Source organism: Microcebus murinus, chromosome 31 (assembly GCF_040939455.1).
Source record: "Microcebus murinus isolate Inina chromosome 31, M.murinus_Inina_mat1.0, whole genome shotgun sequence".
Taxonomy (NCBI): domain Eukaryota; kingdom Metazoa; phylum Chordata; class Mammalia; order Primates; family Cheirogaleidae; genus Microcebus; species Microcebus murinus.
The window spans coordinates 3404607-3417346 of NC_134134.1; the positions used below are offsets into that span (position 1 = coordinate 3404607).

Genomic DNA, 12740 nt, shown 5'->3' on the forward strand with positions numbered 1-12740 from the left:
ATAGTAAGGTTTGTGCAACAGGTAAAGGCTTTGCCACATTCTTCACATTTGTAGGGTTTCTCTCCAGTGTGAATTCTCCTATGTATAATAAGTTTTGAGCAACAGTTAAAGGGTTTTCCACATTCTCCACACTTGTAGGATTTCTCTGTGGTATGAATTTTTCTATGTCCAGAAACATTAGAACTGTGGTTAAAAGTTTTGCTACATTCTTTAAGTTTGAAACTTTTCTCTCCAGTATGTCTTGTCTTGTGGTTATTTAGATTTGATGATTTGCTAAAGACATTTATACATTTATTACATTGGACGATTTTTCTATGGCAAGTTGACAAACATTGGGTAAGACCATCAGAACATACTTTCTGCTTCTTACACTCAGCCACACACTCCCAGTCTCTTCTTAAGTGTATATTTTCAAGGCCACGGCTTCCATATAGTCTCATTATTGATTTCTGAAAGGGGTCTTTTATGCCCTGCTCTGGTAATTGGTCTTTGGTGCAATAGTGAGACAGTTCTGAAAGAAATGAAAATAACAAAGTATCTCACTAACCAGACTCAGGTTAATATACTTCACAATTTGAATATATAAAACTATACAAAGCACGTTAGCAAGAAAGCACAATAGAATACCATGGTCTTACTTCCATCATAGATGTATGACCTTAAAAACATACTTACAACCATGATTCTTTTACAAATCATAACTGCTAATAGTTCATAGCACCCCAACTGAGAAAAACACCAAGAACCACAGGAAGGGAAGGAAACTTTGTTGCATTTACCCACCAAAGCCCTTCCTCCATGCTGACACTGAGTTATCACTTTAGTAGTAAAATCCCATCTCCTGGATTCCCTTTCAAAAGAGAATGAAACTATGGGCACATGTCCACACATGTGTTTTTTGTGGCCTTTCCAAAGGCTGGTTTCCACCTCCCTTGACAACTACATAACTCTCTGAGAAAAATATCCACATATTAAGAATAAAATTCTGGAATATCATAATGATGTTGGGCAAAATATTTAATTATGCTATAAAATTTGAAAGGCAAAATAAAAAAAGATCATTGCCATGTGTTAATTTCTATACTATATTAAAGGACATAATTATTGACATTGATATCATAAAGGTGAGGGCAGATGTAAAGATTAAAAATTTTTATATGCAACTGAAGTAGTTATTCATTTAACATAAGTAGTAAGTTCAAAGATTTTAAGTAGTTCTTACAGTGATCATCAGAAAAAATGTTTATAGAGATAAAAGAAAGCTAGGCAAAGAAACAAAATATGTCACTAAAAATCAGTGAGGCACAATGCAGGACAGAAGGAGAGAAAGAAAGAAAAGACAGTGACAAAAGTTATATACAACAATTAACATAAGAGAAATTGTAAGTCCTTCCTTTGAGAAAATTATGTAAATTTTATGTACTAGTGTTTCCAGTCAGAGGCACAGTTAAATAAAGAGTTTAAAAAAATCCAACTATATTCTATCTAAAGCGACTTGACTTAATTCCTGGTGAGAACAATAGACTACAACTAGAAGGATATAGCAAGATATATCAGAAAAACATTTAGCATCTAAGAGCAGTGGAGTTCAAAATTATATTAGGCACATTATTTTGAAGTAAAAAACGTTATAATTTTTAAAATATACTTTAAGTCAAAACTGTCACAAGAGAAAAAAAGGCAATAAATATAAAAAGTGGTCATTCACGGAGGGCCTATGACAATAATACATTTATATGATATCTATCTTTATCTCACATCAAGGTTATCAAATATATTTTTATAAAGCATTGACAGAAATGAAGCAAGAAATAGACAACAAAATAATACGTTACTTTGATATTCTATTCCACTTTCAATAATAATAAAACCAGTCAATTATTAATAAGAAAACAAAATATTTGAAAACTCTACAGAGCAATTAGACCTAACAGATATATTGGAAACACTCTACAGAATAATAGTAGAATATACAATCTCATTGATAGCTCATAAAACGTTCTTCCTAAAAAACTACCTGTTCAGCCACAAGTCTTAACCAATTTTAGAAAATTGAAATTTTACTCACTTTAATTTTTGACTATAATGGAATGAAACTGAAAATAAATAATAGAAGAAACACAGAAAAATTTACAAATATAGGAAAATAAACAACACACTCTTGAATACGTTCTTCTTCAACAGAAGAAGACCTAATGTTGTGAAGATATCCAGATTGATCTACAGATTAAATGCAATTCCTTTCAAATTCTCAATTTCAGTTTTTGAATAATAGAAACAGCAAACTTTTCCTTCAGAAGTTTCATTAAATGTAAATGGTTTAGTCTCTCAAATGAAAAATAAGATGAATGTATGTATAAAAACAAACAGAACTCTACAATATGCCACCTACAAAATCCTTCCTTTAAAAGCTCTAAAAAGTCAAATGGTTGAAAGTAATGTAAAAAACACTACATAAATAATAGGAAGGGGATATTGTGGCCATAATTAAAGAAAATACACTTTAAGTCAAAAGCCATCAGAAGAGACAAAGACTTTTATAATGACAAAATCGGTCATTTAGGAGAAATCTATAGCACAGAACACACATAGACAGATGATATACATGTAATGTACACATTTTAGGTTAGATATTTTTTAAATATATATTATATATCAGGGCTTTGCATGATATGTGATTATTTCAATGATGAATATATAAGGCTATGCCTCATATATATGATTTCAATGATGAATACAAAAATTTGACAGAAGATAAATAAGAAAACAGATAATGGGAAAGACATTATAGACTAGTTAGATGTAAAAGACATTTAAAGAGGTCTGCAGTCAAAAGCAGCAGAATACACTATGGTTTCAATCATACATGGTAAATGCTATTAGGACACTTAAGTCTTATCAAGTTGAAGAACCCTAAAATCATACAACATATATTTTTTGACAAAATTGAAGTGGAACTAGAAATCAAAAGCACAATATAAACTGGCTAATACAAAAATATGTCAAAATTAAACACATTCTTTAATGCATTCATGCTCAATGGTCAGATGATTTAAAATTGTTAAGATCCTGACACTGTTTTAGTAGATGTAACATGAAATGCATAATAAAGAAAAAGGAAGAGAAGAAAAATGGGATTGTATCACACTTCAAATTTTTTTGCAGAAAGGGAAAACTTAGTAGAGTAAAAATGCCTCCTTTTAAATGGGTAAAAATAGATGCAAATCAAATATTTGATTGAAGTTAACATGGTGAATAAGTAAAAAATGATTAAAATTCAAAAACAATGGTGAATAGTTTGACTAATAAATGGACAATAGATTGTTCTGGCATTTCTGCAAGGAAGATATACTAATGGACAAACATAATTTGAAAGCATCCTAAAAATTATTAAACTATAGAGAAATCAAAACAATATCACAATGATTTACCATCTCACATGCATTACATTGAGAACTTAAAAGTAAATAAAAGCCTATGCAAATACATACATATGGTGAGAATGTATAGAAAGGGAAATGCTGCCATGTTATTCTGAGCCTTTGATTCTAAAAATTACAAAAAAATTGAAATAGAACAGATCACAAATTTAAAATATATGAGGAATCAAAATCAGCTCTATGGTGGGTAAAGAAGGATGCACTTGTTTTTCCCCCAAAGAACAAAAAAATTTGACAGCCATCCATGGAAAATTACAATTATCTGAATTTGGGGACTTAAATGGAAGGTCATTAAACTCTAGTGGAACCATAGATCTGGGAAGGTGATTTAGAATTTTCAGGCTCTCATCCAGCTGACAAACTTAAGGACCCATTGTCCTGAATACAGACTGCAACATGGGTCAACCATCTTAGATATGCAGTCTCCAATGGTTCCCTGTGACAAAGTTGGAGTGGTGTTTCTCATCCAGAGACTTTGGGAGAGACACACCTATCTGCAGCCATGGAGGCAGACTTGAATAACTTGGTCTTGCTATCATCTGTAAAGCAGAACTGTGACTCTGTTACAGCAGTCTGAACTATAGTCCATGTCCAGTTCTTTCAGTGCATAGATCCACACAGCGACCTGCAGGGACTCTTCCAAGGTACTCGTTGGGAGCCACACTCAGCCACACATATAGTATCAGCCCTAAAATATGCAGACTGAAATGCACAACCATACCCTAGTATGTGGCATACACATCCTAATCCTGAAGGCAACCAGTTTACCCAGAAACAAGAGAGGATTGGAAACTATCCAAGCCCTTTGGAACTGGCCCACCAGATGCAGACTCCACTGCAGAGCAAGGGGCAGCCTTGTGACCTAGCTACAGAAACTCTTCATTGTAAACCCAGTGGAGATTCCTTTAGCCCAAATACTCAAAAGAAAAAAAATCTTTACCTTCCAAAACCAGTTTATAAAATCTGGGAAAGCTATTTAATCCTTCATATGCACAGATACCAATATAAGGTTAATGTGTAACCTCTCTTAATGCTTCTATTTTATCAAATTACTACAAGACCTAAGCAGAAAAATTAGGCAATAACATGACCAGATCCACTCAAATTAGAAAGGAAAAAATAAAAATAACACTATTTGCAGATGACATTATCATATATATGAAGAACAATAAAGAAGATAGGAAGAAAGCTTTAAAAGTAATAAAACCCCCACTTAAGTCACGGGATGTAAAATTTACATACAGATATCAGTTTCTTTTCTATACACCAATAAAGTACACAATAAAAAAGGAAAATACTCTCATGTACAATACCATCAAGATAATAGATTTCTGAGAAAAAAAATTAACATTTGGTTAAAAAAACCTCTTACACTGACTACTCTATGATATTAATAAAAGAAATTGAAGATGACATGAGGAAATAGAAATATATTATCCAAAAGAATGTATACATTCAATGCACTCCCTATCAAAATTCCAGGGGCATTACTTGACAGTATTAACCAAAAATTCTAATATTTATATGATCTCACAAACACCATTAATAAACCCTATACATAATTAGAAAGAAGAAAAAAGGTTCCAGCATCACACTTTCAGATTTCAAAATAAATTTTAAGGTGGGAGTAATAAAAACAGCTAAATATGTGCCTAAAATCCAACACAAATAACAATGGGAGAGAATGGAGAACTCAGAAATAAACCAAAACATATAAGGTCAAGTAACATTTATGTGGGAACTAGTAATGCACAATGCAGAAAGTATGGCTCTTCAATGCTTGGTGCTTGAAAACTGGATACCCAAAAACTAATGAATAAAAGCAGACTATTTTTTTCTTATATGACACCCAAAATGTAACTCCAGATGTAATAAAGATTTAAATGGAAGATATAAAACTGTAATGTATCTTAGAAAAATTGTATAAAGAAAAGGAGAAATATGAGAAAACCTTGACCCAAGACTTGCAATTATCTTTTTTTTGGATATGACACAATAAGCACTGGACCAAAATATGAACAATTTTGGCTGCATCAAACTTAAAATCCTCTGCACAGCAAGGAAAAAAACAAAATAAGAAAATATATAGGATGGGGGAAAATATTTTCAATGTTTATATTGTATAAAATGTTAACACCCAAAATATATAGGAAACTCATATTTTTCAAATGCAAAACAATGTCATCACCCACTTAAAAATAAGCAAAAGTTTATGTAGATTATTTTCAAAGAAAACATACCAGTTTTCAACAGGAAACATGAAGAGTAACACAGCATAACCAAAACATCTTGTAAACACAAATGAAAACTATGATAAGGGATCACCGCACAAGTGTTAAATGGCTAATGTTTGAAACAAGAGACATAACATGTGAGGACAAGAGTGTGCAGGAAATCAATCCCTATGGACTGTTACTGATTGTAAATGGATAGTGTTGTCATAGAGATTTGTTAAAAATATAAATAACACAACTGCCTTATCATTCACCAATTCTACCTATAACCATGTAATATCAGTATCTGAAGAAGATTTTGCACCCCATATATATCGCACCATTATGCACATTTTCAAAGAAAATGGAAACAAACTAAATGCCTGCTTTGATGAATAGATTAAAAAATGACTGCACAAACACATACCATATAATATTACTAAGACATGAAAATGATAAATATCCTGCCATTTCAACAACATAGATGGACATAGTAGGCATTATGTTAAGTAAAATCAGCCATTCCCAGAAAGATAAATACTGCTATGGATAATTATTTTTAAAAAGTTGAATTTACAAAAATAAAGAGTACAACAGTGGTTTTCAGGGTGTAGAGTCAGGAAAAATGAGGAGATGTTTAAGAGTAAAATCTTTTAGTTATAAGATGAATAGATCTTGGAGATCTATTGTATGGCAACATGATTAGGGTTATTAATAATGTTTTATATGCTTAAAATTTGTTAAGACCATAGACCTCTCTATTAATAAATTTTCTCAGTATAATTAAATGGTAAATATGTGAGATGATGGAATAGTTTATGCCCTTTATTATATTGTTTTACTATTTATACACACATCTGATCACTACAGTGTGTACAATAAATATATACAGTTATATAATTCTTATTTGTGGAAACTTCCACCCATTAAACATCCCATACACAGAAATATATGCACACATACACACATATGAATGGCACAATTCTGATGCTACTAAACAGGGGGAAATTATGGAATATAAGTTATCAAAATAGTGTGAATCAATTGGGAATATAAATATATTCATGTATGTGAAGCACTGAATGAGACAGATTATTTTGGAATTCTATAGGGTGAGAGTGCAAAATAAACTATATTATAGTTTTGGTATTTGACTATAATAAAGTTGAAAATTTACTCTTATTTATACTAGAAAAAGATTACTTAGAAGTGAAATAACATTAGATTTTCTTACATTTAGGCAGAGGCTATGCATTTGTACAAAGTTAGTGAGCCTCACTTTCTGTAGACTTGCCTCTGAAAACTTAGAATTGGAAATCATGATGCAGAAAATATGACTATCTTTCCCTAGGGTTTCTGATATTACAGAAACAAATCCAAATATCTCCACTATTCCCCTTTACACATTTCAGAAATGACGCATCAAAAGGAACTTAAAACAGGGAGCTGGGCATGGAGGATCACACGTATAATCCCAGCACTTTTGGAGGCCAAGCAAGAGGATCACTTGAGGCCAGGATTTTATACCAGCCCTAGCAACATAAGGAGATTCCATTTTTACCAGATAATAATAATAATGAAAAATAATCGCTGGCCATGATAATTCATACCCATAGTTCTAGGTACTTGGTAGACAGAGGTTTTAGGTTCCCTGGAGCCCAGATGTTTGAGTTTTCAGTGAGCTATGATCAGCCACTGTAGTCAAGAAATGGCAGGAGAGCAAAACCCTGTCAAAAGATGGTTTAATGTAGTGGTCTTCAAAATATGCACAGATAGTCCCATAACTCATAAACTCCACCTGCACAGATAGTCCCATCTATTAGCAATGCTAATAAATAATGTAGTCCCTTATAAGCTATCACAAGAAGTATGGCTCTCACTGACTTCTAAGGATGATCACTTCATGGGTAGAATTCTTAGAGAGTTAAAGAGCCTGGGACAAAAGATTTCCTTCTGGAAGATAAAGAGCAACGTACACAGGCTTCTAAAAATCATTTCCAACTGAACAGAATATTCCAAGCCACTTTTTAATATCTGCTTTCCTCTTTGAGATATACCTCTCTAACATTAGTTATGTGCTTCACTGAATCTCACCTACCTGGATATTTAACTGTTGTTTCCTCTTTCTTCATAATCCAGGGCTCTATCCTTTGCTCCAGACATGCAATCAGCTCTGGCTTTGAGACAGCAAAACCTGTTTCATTAGAAAAATTTCACATGACTCTTACTGAAGACTTTCCAATTACTAATGCAGTGCTATCCTTAGTAGACACAACATTACAGAAGATTCTATAAAATTCATTTGCAACATATTGTTTTATCACACACCCTGTAGAATGATCAAAAATTATATCTAATTTATGACAAGAGCACCAATTCCCACTAGCACTAAATAAAGAAAAGGTGGAAATTCTATTCTAAGGTGCAGGCAACAATTATATACCCTGATTTCTAGTGTAACTACTAATCTAGTGTGAAATATACATATCACTCCAAGAAAGGGTAAGGTTCAACGTAACATGAGACATCTACTGATTTTATTTTACACAACAACAATCTTCCAATTTTCTGTAAAAGCATGGATATTAAATTCATTCATGTAAAGTTGATACTTTTAAGGAACTATCTACAAAAATATACTAATGGCCTTAATGTGGAATAGGAATTCTGTACATAAGTGATCCTCACCAAGGGAGACCAGGTTTCCATAGTTCTCCAACATCACATCCCTATACAAATTCCTCTGAGCATTGTCAAGGCATGCCCACTCTTCTGGAGAGAATTCTACAGCCAAATCCTGGAATGTCACCATCTCCTGTAAAAAGACACATATTTCCCAAGTGGCCATAGAGAGAGTTATTCATTTGACTACAAGGAAAATAAGTTATGAGAACTTTTTCTGACATATGAGTGACTAGAATTATCCAATGAGATATTTTTTAGCATATTGATATTCTTGAACATATTCTCTTATTCACACGAATGAGGATCAGAAAAGATGTATGAAACTGTGTGCATATGATTCTGCTTTAGAGGATAAAGTATTTAATACAAAATTAAAGGCCTCAGTACAGAAATATAAATTTATAGGTGTTATATTTACATCATATCAGTAAATTGTGCATATTTCTCACATAGGGAAACAGAGATTTAGAAAGTATCACATAATTTTGATCAGTACAATAAAGAACTGGAGATTTTTTTTAAATGCAGGCTCTGATTCAGTAGATCTGGGGTGTAGTCTGAATCTCTGCCTTTCACATAATATAACTACTGATAACAATTCTGCTTGCCTAAGGAGGGTATATTGTCAATATCCAATAAGTGGTAGACTTTGAATTTATCTCAGTTCATCTGAACAGAACACAGATAATAGCCCTCATTTTTCAAAGAAAGTTATAAGAAGAAATTAGAGCTTACGGATTTAATGTGATGGCTCATGCACATCAGTCAGTAAATCTCCACAAGACACTTAACAATAAAGAAAAAAAAACAATTAACTTTATATTGGATGAATCTGTCAGAGAGCATCTTAAGCAAGTGAATGAAATTAACATAACTTTAGCTGCACAAATTGGTGTTAGGCATCGTTGCAAAGAGGAGGACACAAATCACTGCTGGGATGGTAGTGGCCAACAATATGTAACCATGAAGAATCATCAATTTATACAAATTTCAGATACTGATACTTCCTATATTTTGTTGTCTTTAATAATGTATGTAAATAGTTTAGCATCATACAGAGCAACTCTTCTATTTTCACTTTTCCCCATATTTTTGTGGTTATTCCTTTCAATCAATGCTATCTTCTTTCGAAATTTTCCTAATGATATTTTATGTAGAGCTAATGAAGCATCCAGATCATACATTGAGAGTACATGTTTCCCTTCCTCACTCAAATCCAAAGACTCTATCCCATCCCCAGGACAAATCTCAGACATTCACACTATTCCATCTTGACCTGTCACAATGGGAACATTTTCAATATTACATGTCATACAGTACTTATGAAACTTGTTTTTTGTAGTAAGAAGCTTGTGGGAGAGAATATAGAGCAGGTTCTGTTATATAGGAAGGAAGGATTTTCCAGAGCTCCTTGACTATAATAAGAAGAAAGAAAAACATGTAGTTACAAAACTTTTTAGGCATATACATCAGAAGTAAAGAAGTAAATTTTACAAGTTCAAAAAACTAAAGTTCTACATGACTTTCTAGGAGAAAGAGTAGACACAACCCCTAAATTAGGACACACTTACCTGAAAATCAGCCATTTCTTCTCCCTCTTCTCCTACTCTGAAATTCCTTTTCAGGTGAGAGTGTGTAGAACGATTATAATTAAATCTTCAGACTACGCTTAAAGGAGTCAGCACAATTTGTTCCCTTGTTTCCACAATATTCACAAGCAGGAGGAACATAAAATGCAGAAAGGCTACACTCAGTTGTTCTTGGTCATAGAAAAGATTCAGCTATGATCAGCTCCTTCATGTAAACCAAAATGTGAGGTTCTCCTATCTTTTCTTCTGGTTACCTTCCCCTGCTACAGGTGCCAGAAGTTTTTGCTACAGGAATGGGAATTTGAACCAAACTGATCTGCTTCTACCAAACCCAGAGAGCAGAACCTGTGACTTCCCTCTAGAACAAAGGCTAAACTCAATTCACATGAATATATGCAGAAGTCCTAATGCTTGACGCTGGTATCAAATTAGAATTTTGTGGGGCACAATTAAAACCACATGGATGTTCCCATCAAACTCAAAAGGCAGGTGATGGTGTTTTTTCAATCCAGCCAGATTATCCTAATTGAAAGCCTGGGCTCAGAGGTAATTATCTTAAAATTGTCTCTGAAACATCAATGTGAATGTAAATCATGTGGTACCTTGGGCCTCACTCTAAGAATTGTGATCTGCTGGTGTGGAAGGGCTACATTAATTGGGTTACTTATTGTGTCCCCTTTTAGTCCTGATGTTGCTCAAACTTGACCCAATATTAGTAGTACTCAGATAGTGACAGCAAGCACAGTATATATACTGCCTTTTGCCCAACTCTCATCACAACATATACTTAATTTCCAATGTGAAGCGCAGCATAATGCAATGTCTACTGAGCATGTGCTATGTGCTCAGAAGTATAGTTTGTTGCACTGTGAAGAGCATTTACATTGTGAGATTTAATCCTTGTTATGCCAGAAAAGGTGAGTAGTAAGTGTACAATAATTTACAGAAACATTTAGATGTGGTGCCAGCATTTCTATTCTCACACAACTATAATATGACAAGACACAAGATCTAGAAAATTGTTTACACTCACCCCAAATAGGTCCTTTCAAAGTCAACTTACGAGTCCCTGGTAATCTCTTACACTGCAGCATATGCCTCCCCTGAGATTTTTGGTCCAACCTCAGTCCAAATCATGTCCCTTTATTGCAAATTCCAGGTTGAGGCCAGGCCTAGTTTGCACTGAACTTTTGTATTCTTTGCATTTACAGAGAAGGAAATAAAACAGGAAGAGAAATTCCTCTTTGCAACCTGCTCTAATGCATCCTGAGGAATCTCAGACCTTGGATTCAGAATTCAGAGCTGCAGATTTAAGTCTCTAGAGAGGCATGGATTCAGTAGGGCTCACTGCACATTTCCTTGAATTTGGGCAAGAAGAGAAGGCAGAAAGGGGGTTTATGTGTCCAATTCAGTGCGCATAATCTTGTTCTCATTTGTGTCTGGGGCCGATCGTCTCTGAATCCATTTCAGTGCTAAAGATGTGAGATGCCTTTAGAGAAAGGATGGAACTACTGGTTATTATCCTATGAGAGTGTATTCACAGGAATATGGTCTAAGTATGCTCTGGAGGGACAGTAGACATCAAAGAGGCCTAGAGAACATACTGTATGCAGATGTGGGTCAGTGAGGCTCTGTGTTGCACACTTGCAGGTTACATACTGCGAGCTCAAGAAGGAATCTACTGTTCAAAGCCCTTCTAATTGAGAAGTGGTGGGTACATTTTACGTTTATGTTGCATTTTCAATTCTGGAAAGTTGTCAGGAAATATTAAAAGTAAAGGGTATCCAACTCAGAAAACCTTACCACAAAGTTAAAAGAGAATTAAAAGAAAACCCTTTTATTATTCAATTAAAGCGTAATGTGATGTGTACAGTGCCAATCCAATGAGACATTTCAAAGGCACACATAAAGTTGTTACTGTACCTAACTATGCAAATCCTAACTTTTACATACATGTTATCTAGATAAATAGTAATTAGCTTTGATGAAAGAAGAAAGAAGTCTACACAGCCCTGTTTGTCATAAACAGTGCACCATAAACTTACTTGGTAATTAGTGAGGCTCTTTTTTTGGTAATTGGTTAAATTCAAATAAAAAACAAGTATCTCAAGTCAATGCAGGAGGAGATAATTTTGCAACTTAAGCTCAGTGCTCACTGAAGTTAGGATCCCGTCTTCATATGTAAATTGTGGGATAGGGAACTATCTTCCTTGATATTTCATTCCAAAGAGATGTTTCTCAGTTTCAGAAAAAACATTTCTTAAAAAAATCCTTTTCAAAAGTCTTTCAAAAGAATATATATATCTTAGGCAGATAGTTAAGATCTCTGACTTTTCTCGGGACAATGGTGCCCTGTTTTGGTGCTGTTTCCAGCCATTGCTCCACCTGGGGAGACGGATAAGGCTGCCATTGGATATTGGTGCTGCTCCATCCTTAGTTCGACCCTGATCTGCTTGTACACCTGAGAAAGGAGGGAATGTTTTATCAATCTAGCCTTTCCCCAGCCCAGGCATAATAAGATTTACAAAGTGATCTAGGGTATCCTAAGGGTAATTAATATGTCATTAGCTTTAATCTGCATTGCAGTTCACCCTCCTCATGGGCTTTCTTGGAGGGAGCTCCTATAGTTTGATGACATTTTCAAGACACGTGTTGATTATTGGATAAGAACCTACACCTCTGAAGATACAAATTCTGATAAAATAAAATTAATGAGCAAGTTACCATTTTAAAGTAAAAAAATAAAAACCACCCAAGAGCCCATCAACTCATGAGTGGATTATTAATATTTACTATATGTTTACAATGAAATA

At 33.9% G+C, this 12740-nt stretch overlaps 1 protein-coding gene across 1 annotated transcript in view; it reads right to left on the minus strand.

The window, feature by feature from the left end:
• The window catches only part of LOC142865689 (uncharacterized), a 213598-nt gene that overhangs the window by 165347 nt on the left and 35511 nt on the right, over nt 1–12740 (minus strand). The window lies entirely within an intron of this gene.